The sequence below is a fragment of the Hordeum vulgare genome, chromosome 5H (assembly GCF_904849725.1).
Source record: "Hordeum vulgare subsp. vulgare chromosome 5H, MorexV3_pseudomolecules_assembly, whole genome shotgun sequence".
Classification (NCBI taxonomy): Eukaryota; Viridiplantae; Streptophyta; class Magnoliopsida; order Poales; family Poaceae; genus Hordeum; species Hordeum vulgare.
In genome coordinates, this window is record NC_058522.1 from 246188368 (window position 1) to 246203566 (window position 15199).

Here is a 15199-nt window from a genome sequence, read left to right on the forward strand (position 1 = left end):
ACATCCAAAGTTTGACAAGATAATAGCATGAAACCATCAAAAATTATAGATACGTTGGAGACGTATCAAGCATCCCCAAGCTTAACTCCTACTCGTCCTCGAGTAGGGAAGTGATAAAGACTGAATTTTTGATGTGGAATGCTACCTAGCATAGTTGTCCTTTGTAACTTCTTTTATGTGACATGAATGTTCAGATCCGTAAGATTCAAAACAATAGTTTGCTATTGACATGAAAACAGTAATACTTCAAGCAAACTAGCAAGGTAATCATGAACTTTCGAAATAACAAGGCCAAAGAAAGTTATCCCTACAAAATCATATAGTCTGGCTATGCTCCATCATCCCCACACAAATAATTTAAATCATGCACAATCCCGGTATTGGCCAAGTAATTGTTTTCGCACTCTTAATTTCTCGAACCTTTTACAACTATCACGCAATACATGAGCGTGAGCCATGGATATAACATTATAGGTGGAATAGAGTGTGGTGGTGGTTGTGAGACAAAAAGGAGGAGATGGTCACATTGACTCGGCGTATCAAAGGGTTATGGAGATGCCCATTAATAGATATCAATGTGAATGAGTAGGGATTGCCATACAAAGGATGCACTAGTGTGAAAGCTCAAAAGGAGAACTAGTGGGTGTGCATCCAACTTTCTTGCTCATGAAGACCTATGGCAATTTGAGGAAGCCCATCATTGGAATATACAAGCCAAGTTATATAATAAAGATTCCCACTAGCATATGGTGGTGACGAAACGAGAGGCTCTCAATCATGAAGAACATGGTGCTATTATGAAGCACAAATGTTGAAAAAGATAGTAGCATTGTCCCTTCTCTCTTTTTCTCTCTTTTTTGGGCTCTTTGGCCTCTCTTTTTTTATTTGGGCCCTTTGGCCTCCTTTTTTTATTACATCACATGGGACAATGCTCTAATAATGATGATCATCACACTTTTCTTTACTCACAGCTCAAAGCTTAGAACGATGATGAATCTATGGGAAATGCCTCCGGCAGTGTACCGGGATGTGCAACGATCTAGCTTGGCGTATGACGTTGAAACATCTCGCTAGCTATCTTACGATCATGCAATGGCAATATGAGAGTGACGGCACAAGTCATGAGACGGAACGGTGGGAGTTGCATGGCAATATATCTCGGAATGGCTATGAAAATGCCATAGTAGGTAGATATGGTTGCTGTTTTGAGGAAGGCATATGGTGGGTTTGTGCACCGGAGAAAATTGTGGGTACTAAAGAGAGTGCTAGTAATGGTGGAAAGTGAAAGTGCATCTATACCATGGACTCACATTAGTCATGAAGAACTCACATACTTGTTGCGAAACACATACTCCTAGGGGAAGGGTTGGTAGGTGTTAACCATCGCGCGATCCCGACCTCAACACAAAGGATGACAATCAATAGATCAATTATGCTCCGACTTCCTAACATAGTGGTTCACCATACGTGCATGTTATGGGAATCACTAACTTCAACACAAGTATTTCTAGATTCATAACACCCTACTAACATAACTTTTAGTATTACCAAATCCACGTCTCAAAAATTATTGAGAGTAATCAAAACTTTTCTTTCTACTCAATGCACATGAAGATGGAGGTTTTTGTATCCTCTTTGGGTACCTATCACCTTTGGGACTACTTTCATAGCACAATCCAACTACCTAGTAACGCACCGCCGTGCTCTAAAAGATCTAAGAGAAGCACATAGAGCAAAATGATCTAGCTCAAAATATATACGTGAAGCACGATGAGCATCCTAGCAAAATCACGATGAGTGCGTGTCTCTCTGAAAAGGTGTGCAAAAAGGATGATTGGGACACAACAAAAAGAAAAGACTCCTACAATACAAGACGCTCCAAGCAAAACACATATCATGTGGTGAATAAAAATATAGCTCCAAGTAATGTTACCGATGGATTGAAGACGAAAGAGGGGATGCTTTCCCGGGGCATCCTCAAGCTTAGGCTTTTTGGTGTCCTTGAATTTGGCTTGGGATGCCTTGGGCATCCCCAAGCTTGAGCTCTTTCCACTCTTTATCCCTTTGTTCATGAGAACATGACCCAAAACTTGAAAACTTCACAACACAAAACTTAAACAGAGTTAGCACAAGAAAACAAACTACCACCTCTTTAGGTACTGTAGCAATCTTGATTTCTATTTTTATTACTGTATTCTCACTTTCCCATGGCTAGTACCCCTCGATACTATCCATCGTTTCATCAAAACAAGCAACCAACTCAACAAAAACAGAATCTGTCAAAAACAGACCAGTCTCTAGCAATCTGTATACTTCGTATACTTGTGGTACCTGAAAAATTCTGAACAATTACGACTTCCTCGACAAAAGGCATATCAAACAGCATAAAAATAATCAACTCAAAATCTCTTTCTGAATAAAAATGAAAAATAATCTCGTGAGCGAAAAGTTTCTGTCTTTTTCCAGCAGGATTAAACAACCATCACCAACACTAGTCATAAAGGTTTTGCTTGGCTCAAACACAAAAAGAAACACAAAAGACACAATCATAACAGAATTATGACGGTGTGGACGCAACAAAACAGAAAGAAAAAGATAAATTCATTGGGTTGCCTCCCAACAAGCGCTATTGTTTAACGCCCTTAGTTAGGCATAAAGTGATAGAATCACGTATCGTCGTCTTTGGTGCTCAAACCATAAGTAGACCTCATCATGGATTCATAGGGCAATCTTATTTTATTTCTTGGAAAATGTTCCATGCCCTTCCTTAAAGAAAATTGAAATCTAATATTCCCATCCTTCATATCGATGATAGCACCGATAGTCCTTAGGAAAGGTCTACAAAGAATGATAGGGCATGTAGGATTGCAATCAATGTTAAGTACAATGAAATCCACGGGTACATAGTTCCTATTTGCAATAATAAGAACATCATTGATCCTTCCCATGGGTTTATTGACAGTAGAATCCGCAAGATGCAAATTAAGAGAACACTCCTCAATCTCATTAAAACCAAGAACATCACATAAAAGACTGGAATCGCGGAAACACTAGCACCGAAATCACACAAAGCATTGCATTCATAGTTTTTGATTTTGATTTTGATAGTGGGTTCCCACTCATCATGAAGCTTTCTAGGGATAGAAACTTCCAATTCAAGTTTCTCTTCAAGAGATTTTATCATAGCTTCCACGATATGATCGGTAAAGGCCTTGTTTTGGCTATAAGCGTGTGGAGAGTTTAGCATGGATTGCATCAAGGAAATGCATTCAATCAAGGAGCAACTATCATAATTGAATTCCTTGAAATCCAAAGTAGTAATTTCATTACTACTCAAGGTTTTATATCTTCTACTCCACTTTCAATGCTTTTAGCATCAAGATAGATGGACTCCGAATCATTGGGGCGTTTTTCAACCAAAGTGGATTCATATCCAGCCCCATCATCATTAGGTTTGACACAAGATAACAAAGATTCAATGGGAGTCACATCAATCACTTTAAGATCTTCGTGATTCTTATCACGAGAACACGCCTTTTTAAGCCATTCATGTCTAGCACGAATTTGGGCGGTTCTTTCTTTGCTCTCACTCATGGAAACACGCATACCTTTCAAAGTTTCATCCATATTGATCTTGGGAGGAGCACATCTAACTTTCAAAGCATCAATATCACTAGACATTCTATCAACGCTCCTAGCCAAATCGTCAATTTTGAGTAGTTTTTCCTCTATGGACGCATTAAAAAAAATTGTGAGTTGATAAACTCTTTGATATTACTCTCTAGATCAGAGGGTAATCTATTGTAATTTCCATGAGTACTGTTGTAGGAGTTTCCAAAGTTATTAGAGGAGTTACTAGGAAAAGGCCTAGGAACATAGTTTCCTCTAAAAGCATTGTTGTTGCCAAAATTATTCCTACCAACAAAATTAGCGTCCAAGCTAGCGTTGCTACTCTCAATAAAGAAGACAAGGGCATGTCATTAGGATCTAAAGGAGCACTTCGACTAGCAACCAAATTCATTAACTCATCCATCTTAGCACATAACGAGTTAATTTCTTCTATAGCGTGTACCTTGTTACTAGTAGGTGACTTTTTAGTGTGCCACTGAGAGTAGTTCGTCATGATATTGTCTAGGAGTTTTTTGGCTTCTCCTAACGTGATTTACATGAACGTTCCACCTAAGGCGGAGTCCAAGATATTTCTAGAAGCAAAATTCAAGCCAGCGTAAAAGATATGTATAATCATCCAAACACTCAAGCCATGAGCGGGACAATTTCTAATCATCAATTTCATTCTCTCCCAGGATTGTGCAACAATTTCATGATCAAGTTGCTTCAAATTCATGATATCATTACAGAGAGAGATAATCTTAGCCGGCGGAAAATACTTGGATATATAAGCATCTTTGCACCAAGAATCAATACTATTTTGGGGCAAAGATGAAAACCATGTTTTTGCTCGATCTCGCAACGAGAACGGAAAAAGCTTCAATTTAAACACATCGTTATCCACATCTTTCTTATTTTCCATATCGCAAAGCTCAATGAAGGTATTAAGATGGGATGCGGCATCTTCACTAGGAAGGTCGGAGAATTTCTCTTTCATAACAAGATTCAGCAAAGAAGCATTGATTTCGTATGATTCCGCACTAGTGGCGGGAGCAATCAGAGTACTAATAAAATCATTATTATTAGTATTCGAGAAGTCACAAAGTTTGGTGTTTTCAGTCATGGTGACTTCAGCAAGCACACAAGCAAACAGAAAGTAAGCGAGATAAAAGGGCGAACGAAAAAGGCAAACGAAAAAGGCAAACGAAGAAAAAGGGAAACAAAAAAGGCAAACGAAAAAGGCAAATATTTTTGTAAATTTTTGTTATTCAGAAGTGGGGGAGAGGAAAACTAGAGGCAAAAAAGGTAAATGCAAGAGATGAGTTTGCGACACTTACTTTGATGAGTTCTTCACTTGATCCTCCCCGGCAACGGTGCCAGAAATTCTTCTGCTACGGCGACAAAAATCTTCTGTCATCTCTTGAGCTTGCGTTGGTTTTTCCCTTGAAGAGGAAAGGGCGATGCAGCACAGGAGCAGTAAGTATTTCCCTTAGTTTGAGAACCAAGGTATCAATCCAGTAGGAGAATCGTGTCAAGTCCAAAGTACCTGCGCAAACACAAAAGAGCTTGCACCCAACGTTATAAAGGGGTTGTCAATCCCTTCAAGATTGATTGCAAAGTGAGATCTGAAGGCGGAAAGTGCAACCAATTAAAAGTGTAAGGCTGAAAATATGATGTGAAGTAGATCTGGGGGCCATAGTGTCCACTAGAGGCTTCTCTCAAAATAGCAAATATTATGGTGGGTGAACAAATTACTGTCGAGCAATTGATAGAACCGCGCAAAGTCACGACGATATCTAAGGCAATGATCATACATATAGGCATCACGTCCGAGACAAGTAGACCGATAGTTTATGCATCTATTAATATTACTCCACACATCGACCGCTATCCAACATGCATCTAGTGTATTGAGTTCATGACGAATAGAGTAACACCTTAAGCAAGATGACATGATGTAGAGGGATAAACTCAAGCCAATGATGAAAACCCCATCTTTTTACCCTTGATGGCAACAACATGATGCGTGCCTCGCTACCCCTTCTGTCACTGGGTGAGGTCACCGCACGGTATGAACGCAAAACCAAGCACTTCTCCCATTGCAAGAATCATAGATCAAGTTGGCCAAAAAAACCCACAACTCGAAGAGAATTACAAGGATATGAAATCATGCATAAGAGAGATCAGAAGAAACTCAAATAAGATTCATAGATCTCCATGAAGATCATGGAGAACTTTGTATTAAAGATCCAAGAGAGAGAAGACGCCATCTAGTTACTAGTTATGGACCAGTAGGTCTATGGTGAACTACTCACGCATCATCGGATAGGTCATGGTGTTGATGAAGAAGCCCTCCATATCCGAATCCCCTCCGGCAGGGCACCACAACGTTCCCCAGATGGGATCTTGCGGAGACAGAAGCTTGCGGCGGTGAAAAAGTTTTTTCGTGGCTCCCTTGATTTTTTCTGGGATTTTGGGGAATATATAGGCGAAAGACCTAGGGCAGATGAGGCCCAGGGAGCCCACAAGCCTCGGAGGCGCGGGCTCCCCTGGCCGCGACTAGGGGGCTTGTGGGGTCCTTGGTGACCCTCTGCCTTGGTTCTCAAGTCTCCCGGTCGTCTTCTGTTTCAGAAAAAAAACTTTTCGGAAGTTTTATTCCGTTTGGACTCTGTTTAAAATCCTCGTCTGAAAAGGGTCAAAAACACGGAAAAACAGGAACTCGCACTTTGCACTGAGTTAATAAGTTGGTCCCAAAAAAATATAAAAGGCATACAAAACATCCAAAGTTTGACAAGATAATACCCTGAAACCATAAAAAAGTATAGATACGTTGGAGACGTATCAATGCACACCCTGGATAAATTTCTCGGTCGATCACCCATACTAGAACTACTCCAAGCCGAGCGTGCTTAACTCCCCACATATCAATACTAGTCTTTTCTGTGCACTTTGATGGTGGTGGAGCTACTCCAACAGGGCTGCACTATGGCTTGGGGTGCAAAAAGCCTCTCAAACCTCCACTATATATAGATGGAACAAGAGGAGGGTTGCCTTGCATCCTACTCAAAGTAGGAGGGTTCGGACGAATCAAGGGGATGAGTCCTCCTCCAATTCGGTTTGGTGGAGGACTCCCTTCCCACTTGTCCACCTCCTTCCTTTTTTTTCCTTTTTCCTTTTATTTTTGCCTTTAGCCGAAAAAGGTTATTGGGCTGGCCACACTAGCCCACTAAGGGCTGGTGCACCACCCATAGGCCTATTAGGTCCTCTCCCGGGTGAGTGGCCCCTCCGGGTAAAACCCCGGAACCCATTCGTCACTCCCGGTACTTTACCGGTAATGCCAAAAATCTTTCCGGAAGCCAAATGCAACATTCCAATATATCAATCTTAGTTTCTAGACTATTTTGTAAACCCTCGTGACGTCTGGGATCTCATCCGGGACTCCGAGCAACATTGGGTTACCAACATCAATAATTCAACTATACTAAAACATCATCGAACCTTAAGTGTGCAGACCATGCGGGTTCGAGAACTATGTAGACATGACCGAGACACTCTTCGGTTGTAACGCCCTGGAGACACCCGACGGATGTCGTTACTCCTCACGAGATCTAGACTGGCCCCACATATAAATACTAGTCTTTTCTGCGCACTTTGTCCTCACTCATGCGCACCCTGCATCAACTTCTCGATCGGTCACCCATCCTAGAACTACTCCAAGCCGTGCACACTTAACCTGAGAGTTCTGTTCAAATGGTCTCCCAGAAAAGAAGGAATTCCTTATTGATATGAGTAGTCTATCATCCCTAATAAGCCAAGCTATCACATACACCACCACTCAGAGGAACCGACGTCCTCGTCGGGCCATAGGAGCGTTCTCTCTTGGCACAAACGTCTGTGCATCCAGTCCAGTACATGTGCCATGCCGTGTGCCACGACGGGTCACAAACGTCATGAACAACATGACCGCACACCTTTCCGCAAACATCCGTGTAACCGCGAGGGTCGGCTCTGATACCTACATGTAACACCCTGGACACACCCGCCGGTGGTCGTTACTCCTGGCAGGATCTAGACTGGCCCCACATATCAATACTAGTCTTTTTTGCACACTTTGTCCTCACTCATGCGCACCCTGGCTCAACTTCGCGGTCGATCACCCATTCTAGAACTACTCCAAGCCGAGAATGCTTAACTCCCCACATATCAATACTGGTCTTTTCTGTGTACTTTGTCCGCACTCATGCGCACCCTGGATCAACTTCCCGGTCGGTCACCCATCCTAGAACTACTCCAAGTCGAGCACTCTTAACCTCAGAGTTCTGTTCGAATGGGTCCCGAAAAAGAAGGAATTCCTTATTGATATGAGTAGTCTATCTTCCCTAATAAGCCAGGCTATCACACCGTTCAATATCCAATAGCGGGATCTGGATACACATGTCGGATCCTACATATTCTACGAAGATCTTATCGGTTGAACCTCTATGTCAAGGATTCAGTTGATCTAGTATAATATTCCCTTTGTCCTTCGGTATGTTACTTGCCGGAGATTCGATCGTCGTTATCTCTATACTTATTGCAATCTCGTTACCGACAAGTCTCTTTACTCATTTCGTAATACTAGATCCCGTGGCTAACTCTTTAGTCACATTGTTTGCAAAGCTTGTTTGTGATGTTGTATTACCGAGTGGGCCTCGATATACCTCTCCGTCATATGAAGTAACAAATCCTAGCCTCGATCCATGCTAACACAACAGAGACCTTCGGAGATACCTGTAGAGCACCTTTATAGTCACCCAGTTACGTTGCGACGTTCGATACACGCTAGGTATTCCTTCGGTGTCAGTGAGTTACATGATCTCAAGGTCATAGGAACGTATACTTGACATGCAAAAAACAATAGCAACAAAATAACACGATCACATGCTACATTTATAGTTTGGGTCTTGTCCATCACATCATTCTCCTAATGATGTGATCCCGTTATCAACTGACAACACTTGTCCATGGCCAGTAAACATTAACCATCTTTGATCAATGAGCTAGTCAACTAGAGGCTCACTAGGGACATTGTTTTTTCTATATAATCACACATGCATTTGTGTTTCCATTCAATACAATTATAGCATGGATAATAAACGATTATCTTGAAACAGGAAATATAATAATAACTAATTTATTATTGCCTCTAGGGCATATTTTCAACAAGTGTTACCCACGAGTGGAGGACGGAGAGTGAGAAGGAGTTTGGGGAGGCCGACGAACATGGATTATCTCGTGTGGATATCAGTACACGATGACATGGTGAAAATCTCGAGTTCGATCCTTGCTAAAAAACGCTTGCTTTTTTCCTTTCGGTTGCCTTTTTTTCCTTTTGAACTTACATGTAACCTTTTCAATCCAAGAGGAAAGGATCCAATTAAGGCATGTGCCAATGCATCGTTTCTTAGCACATTATCATATAAGCATTAATAACTTAAGAGACTACTAGCCCAATGCATTGTTTCTTAGATGTTGTCTCTAAATCTAATTATTTCGTTCTCATGCATAGATGTGATGGGGCTATTAACCATTTTTACCTATGGTGGCATGCAAATGTTGTATCTTAGCTAAGATACAACCCTACTCCCTTTCATCATTAACTAGTGTGACACATTAGTGAAACGTCTATGATCTCACGCTAAGAAACTTCCATTGGCACATGCCTAATAGCTAGCATGTGCTAGCCTCAGTTTACACATGGCGCACGGTTGGTCTTGATGTTTGCATGTGTTGACATCTTTTTGTCTAATGCGATCTTCTTTGGTTTTGGTCCTTGACCAAGGGCCTTGCAGCAGAGCACCAAAAATTGAGTTGGATTGGATCGGAAGTCCCAGGCTGCTGTTGTTCTTGATGGATCGCATAATGACGGTGATGGTGGATGCATGACATAAACGTAGTAAACCTAGTTTTTCTTCAAATTTAAACCTCATACTTGTGTGATTGATTCATGCCGATCTTTTGTCCTTCAACTGATCGGAATCTCCTCGATCCCTAAAGAGCTCTCTTCAAGAACTCAACACCACCGTGAGCAGCTCCACGGTGGGCACCAACTGTCGTGGTTTTGTCACGACAGATGTCCTCATGAAAGGACTTAGGTGTGGATCTATCACAGCTATGTGGTGACTTGAGAGGGGTTGGTCGGAATCAAGAGACGCGAGTTTATCCAGGTCTGGCCCCTCCGATGGAGGTAAAAGCGTACGTCCTACTTGTGTTTCATTGATGAAGATGATGATCTCGATTAGAAGGATGCGGAATCACTGGCTCTAGCCTCAAGGGTTTCTGATTTGTGTATCTAATGATTCGTCTTATCTAGACTTAATTTGTCCCTCTTGGGGTGCCCTTCCCCTCCTTATATAAGTTGAAGGGATCGCCTTACATAGAGTCCTACTGGGACTTGAACTAGCTTCTCTTAAATCCTAATACAGGTCTTGTTTCTCTTAGGGAATTCCCTCTTCTTGGGTCTTTTGTGTGAGCCGTATTGGAGGCCTCTCCATAAGTTGCCTTATGCCGGCTTGCACACTGGGCCTTGGGCCTTATTGTTCAACTCAATCTGACGAGCAGGGTGACGCACAAGCCGCTAGCTGATGAGTCGAGTCATACCTCCTGGTTGGATCAAATCTTCTGACCGGGTCATACCTCCTGACCGGGTCAAACCGTGGGGTATTATCCCCGACAGGCTTGCCGCGCAAGAGGGAAGAGAAAAAAAGATGGGAATGTGATCGAATGGTTGCAGAGGAGAGGGTGGGAAATGGGAAAGAGTCCCCCCAAATCGTCACGCCATTGGATTTTGACCGAAGGGCTTAGGTTGCGTCACGCGGATGCTGCGTTGAGTGAACGGTTGTTGGCGACTTGGCTATGGCCACAAGTCGCACCAAGATCCGTGCGCCCAATCCAACGAGTGGGAGTGCATCGTTCGCCGAACGTTCATTTTCGAGAAAAATAAGATCAATTCAAGCGAGAGTCATGTTCACACGCAAGAGTGTGGTGTCGTCGTCGGGCTCGCATGCTGCCGCCGGGCGTCCCGGCCCCGCATGTGGCCTACTTCAGCTCTGGCCGCGGAGCTCGCGCCCTCGGACACTCGATCTGGCTGTAGAGCCTGCTCTGGTTTTGGACCCAGAGCTCGTTTGCTGTGTGTGATGTGGGTGATCTAAGGCCAACTCCACCGCGCGGCCCCAAACGGACGTCCGGTTTGGCCGGATTTTGTCCGTTTTGGGCGGCAATGGATTCACCGATGTCCGCTTCTGTCCGTTGGGTCCTGCGTGCGCCCACCGCGCGGCCGCACCCCAAATCATGTCTGTGTCGGACGTGATTAAAAAAATAGAAAAACTTAAATAAAAAGTAAATAAATGCAGTTAAAGAAACTTAAAACATAACATCAAGGGTCAGGCCACAAAGCGGTCGCACCCCAGTGCAGGTCGTCGGGGAGGAGGCGGCGGCGACGCTCGATCTCGTTGCAGAACGCACGACCACTCGTCGACACCGACGGGATTGGGACCCGGTCGGCGGAGAGGTGCCAGTTGTTGGGGAGGTGGACGTAGCTCCACGGGACCGGCGTCCTCGTCTCCCAGTAGCGTCGGCAGACCTCAGCGCTGAGGTACTGCCGGTCGCGCTGGCCGGCGGGCCTAGGGCCGATGGTGAAGGGAACAGGCGCGGAGGCCCGACGCAGTGGCGATGCGGCCTCCTCCTTCACGAAGCTGGCGGGGCGTCCCGACGAGGAGCCAGCCTCGCGGTCGTGCTTCCCCTTGGAGCCGTAGTTCCAGAGCCCCATGACTGCGTGGCGGCCGGCCGGCGAGTTCGAGGCTAGGGTTTGGGTGTTGGGCTTCGAGGAGGCCACGGGGTGTAGTGGGAAGTGTGGATGACAACCGGTCCACGACTTCCCTATTTAAGAAAGACCGCGACCGTTTCCTGGGCGGATGACAGGCGGGCCCGGCTGCTCGTGCGCATTGATGTGGGCGGTGGGAGGTAGGTGGCCGCCTGCCACGCGGCCCTGACGCGGACGAGCGCGCGTCCGTTTGTTGTTCGTCGCGACCCAAACCCCGCGCAAGTTTGTGCTCGAAATGGGTCGACCTAGACACAAAACGGACAGGTTGGGTCCGGACGGTCTCGCGTTGGGCCGACCGGTTTGCCCCTTTTACCCCAAACGGACGGGGCCGGACAGGATAGGGTTGCGCGATGGAGTTAGCCTAACCAACCCATGCCAATTGATTTGAGCACAAGATGTTGCATGATGTGCAAGCGCCCGCTGCGTGCGGTCTAGGCTGGTCGCCGAGCCACTTCGTACGTGCGTGTTGGCTGCCATCAAGCTCCCTCATGTGCATGTATGTAGCTAGCTGCCGAGCTCTGGCATGCATGCGTCAGCTGACTATCCCACCCCACGTGTGTGTGTAGCTGGCTGCCGAGCTCCCTCATGCATGTAAACCTAGGAATGGTTATTAGAAAACCGGATGTAACGGTTCGGTTATTACTTTGGGTTTGATTGGTTTAGGTTTTATTGGGTTGAGCTTTTTTAGTTTGCTTTTGGTTTGGATATGTGAAGAAACCAATTTAGGTATAGTTGGTTGTGAGTTTAAACAGTTTGGTTATAAACGGTTATAAACTATGGGTACAAACCGGTTTCTAGACATTGGTTATGTGTAATAACCAACGATGATCGAGAACAAATATCTTTAATCCACATACATGTTGTAATGCACTGTGTAATTATGTATTATGGGGAAATACCACATAAAAATTGAAAGTGTTTGCTTGTGCTTTGGCTAAGTAATTTTGTTTTAATACACTTGTTAGTGAGCTATTCAGGCGTGGGCATTTTTTTGCCTTTTGTTGTGTGTTGATTGTATCTCAAGGATAAGTTTATTTTCAAACTGTTATAGATGCACTTATGCCTTTTCTATCTCATTTACTTCTTAACTTGTCAATTCATGCAATTATATGTACATTAAAGTAAATCCATAGTTACGTATTGGGTTTTAAACACACGGTTATGTATTGGTTTAAGTTGGTTTGGGTAAAAAAATAATGGGTTTAGTTTTGGTTGGGCTGAGAATGCCATTAAATGGGTATGGTATGTTTTTAAGGGATAAATATATGAATATGGTTTAAATATGGTTCAAGTATGAAACCATTCTCATATTTACATGCATGCGTCGTCAGTTGGCCGCCTCGAGGCCGGAGCTCGCGCGCCCACGGTCGGTTCGAGGCCAGAGCTCGCGCGCCCCACCCGGGGCTCCTGCCCACGGCCACTCCGAGGCCGGAGCTCGCGCGCCCGCTAGCTGGCCAAGACTGCTCGCCTCCGTGGCATGTGTGCGTGCCCAGCTCGTCCGCAAACCTTTAGCGGTCCGTATTTGATGATTTCGTTTCTTTGGTTTCACTAGTCACGTCTAAAACATTGATGAAATGTGTTAACACGTGTAAACTTAAAATGATTCCTTCGTTCGCTCGAAATGACAGATTCCTAGCTAACTAGCTATCTAATGAGCTTTGCCAACATGATTAGCATGTAAACTAAGCGCGCGCACACACTGGTCAGCCTCTCTCAAAGTCTCATGTGACAGGAGCCGTGTGGCTCATGGAGATAACGTCCGGATGCCCCCATGCCGCTCGTCTGGTCACCTTTTTGAGAGAATCTTCGCAAGTCTCGACCGGCCGAGATACGGACGGGACGTCTCACCGACGACGACGACCGATGAGGGTGCTGGCTGGCCACGCTGCTCCCCGGGCCCATATGATGACCGCGATCTTCCGGCTGCGAGCGCACGGCGACCTAAGAGTCAAACACTACGACCACGGTAGTAAGAAAAGTCCACGCATACCTCGTTGGTTGGGCCCACACGATAAACGACCCTCACGGTGGCGGGTCGCCACGACTAGCTTTGAACAACCGTGGATCGAGCCGCCTCGAGTGAACTAATGCTGCGATCGTCCCTCAAAAAAAAAAAAAAACTAATGCTGCGATCGATTCTCCGCTAGGGACCATACACTCGTGGATGTGCAAGTGGCGAAAGAAACGGAGAAGCCGGGTCGTGTAAGCTACCGTAGCCATGTTCTTTCTTCTGGCGTCTTGTTAGCTCTCGATTGAGGTCCCGGCCTACATTTGTTCCCTCCCAAGCAAAATCTGTACGCACTCCAACCACCGTTTCTACGTGTCGTTTTCGACGTGAGAAAACCCTACTCTACTAGCTTATACAAGTTCTCATGGTATATATGCTTAACTTAATTCTTTTTCAAACATAGATGATGAAAGGGAATAGTTAATGCACCCTTGCCATAAGATATACCATAATAAGTTGGGTTTGTGGACTTCATTCACGGCAACACACAACAATACAAGTACAGCATCTCGACACAAGAAAGGATAAACTTTTTAGGCCTCGACATCAGAATTGTTTACATGGCAAAAAGAACAAAACTGAGCTATGGATGAAGACTTTGTGTTCATATTGACTTATAGCACGGCAAAAAAGGCCACACAGTCGCAGTGTTCTGCATGGGCGGGAAATCCGCTACCCATTAGGTCTCGTTTGGCACGGAAGGATCCAGGAGGTTTCGAGAGGAAAATCTCCGGGAGGATCAGAAACCCCACAGAACCTCGAACGTCCATTTGATAAAAGGATTTGCTTAGCCGAATCCCCTTCGATCTCCTTCAATTTCTTTCTATCCATGTGTTTCAAGATTCTCCTCGAGTGACTGATGGAAGCAAAACCCCGAGGATTTGAGAGGATTGGACGGAAGGAAGGGATTCACCAAATCCTCTCAAATCCCCTCCTCCTCAAACCTCTCCAATCTACTTCTACCAAACAAAGCCTTATGCTCGTAGTACATCTGCTTGAACAATCTGGATCACATCAGGTAAAACGCAAATGTCTAGACGACAAAACTTCACAATAGGAACGATGCTTGCTTACTTTCATTTCAACCAAGGTCAGATGTAGGGTTATATACCATGAGAACTATCACTAAAACCTTGGCTCTAGCCCGCTACATAGAGCAAGTGTTCATTTAGGTCGACGTGCACATAAAAATCAATTCAACATGTCCACCCAAACGGATGTACGATCATTTTTTGTTCATCGCGCGACCATTTGAAGCCTAAATTTGAGCCTCATTTGATTCGGTGCGGAAGCAAAGCGGACGCACGCGACATATGTGTATTCCTCCCGTTGGCCCGTCTGTCGGGGCCACATTAACCATTTCTATCTTTCTACCGGCACCCCTCGCCGTCGTTGCCCATCTTCGGATCTGTGCCCACGCAAGCCGTCCGCACCCATCCCATAGCTCACCACCTTCTAATGCCCCTGATACGTCCATCCTGCATCATAAGTTCTTATTGATATTCGTGTTATTATTGTGTATTATTTCTCACTATCATACGATTCTTATGCTCTTTCTTTGTGAATATGCAAGGTACATCACGTCGAGGGAAATATCTCGACTCTCGAATTGAAAACCGAGAAAAAGGCAAAAAAATCTCCAGACTCCAAATGAACCGAAACTTCACGGAGAATTTTTATGGAATATTTAACAATTTCCGGGTCAAAAATATACCAGAGTG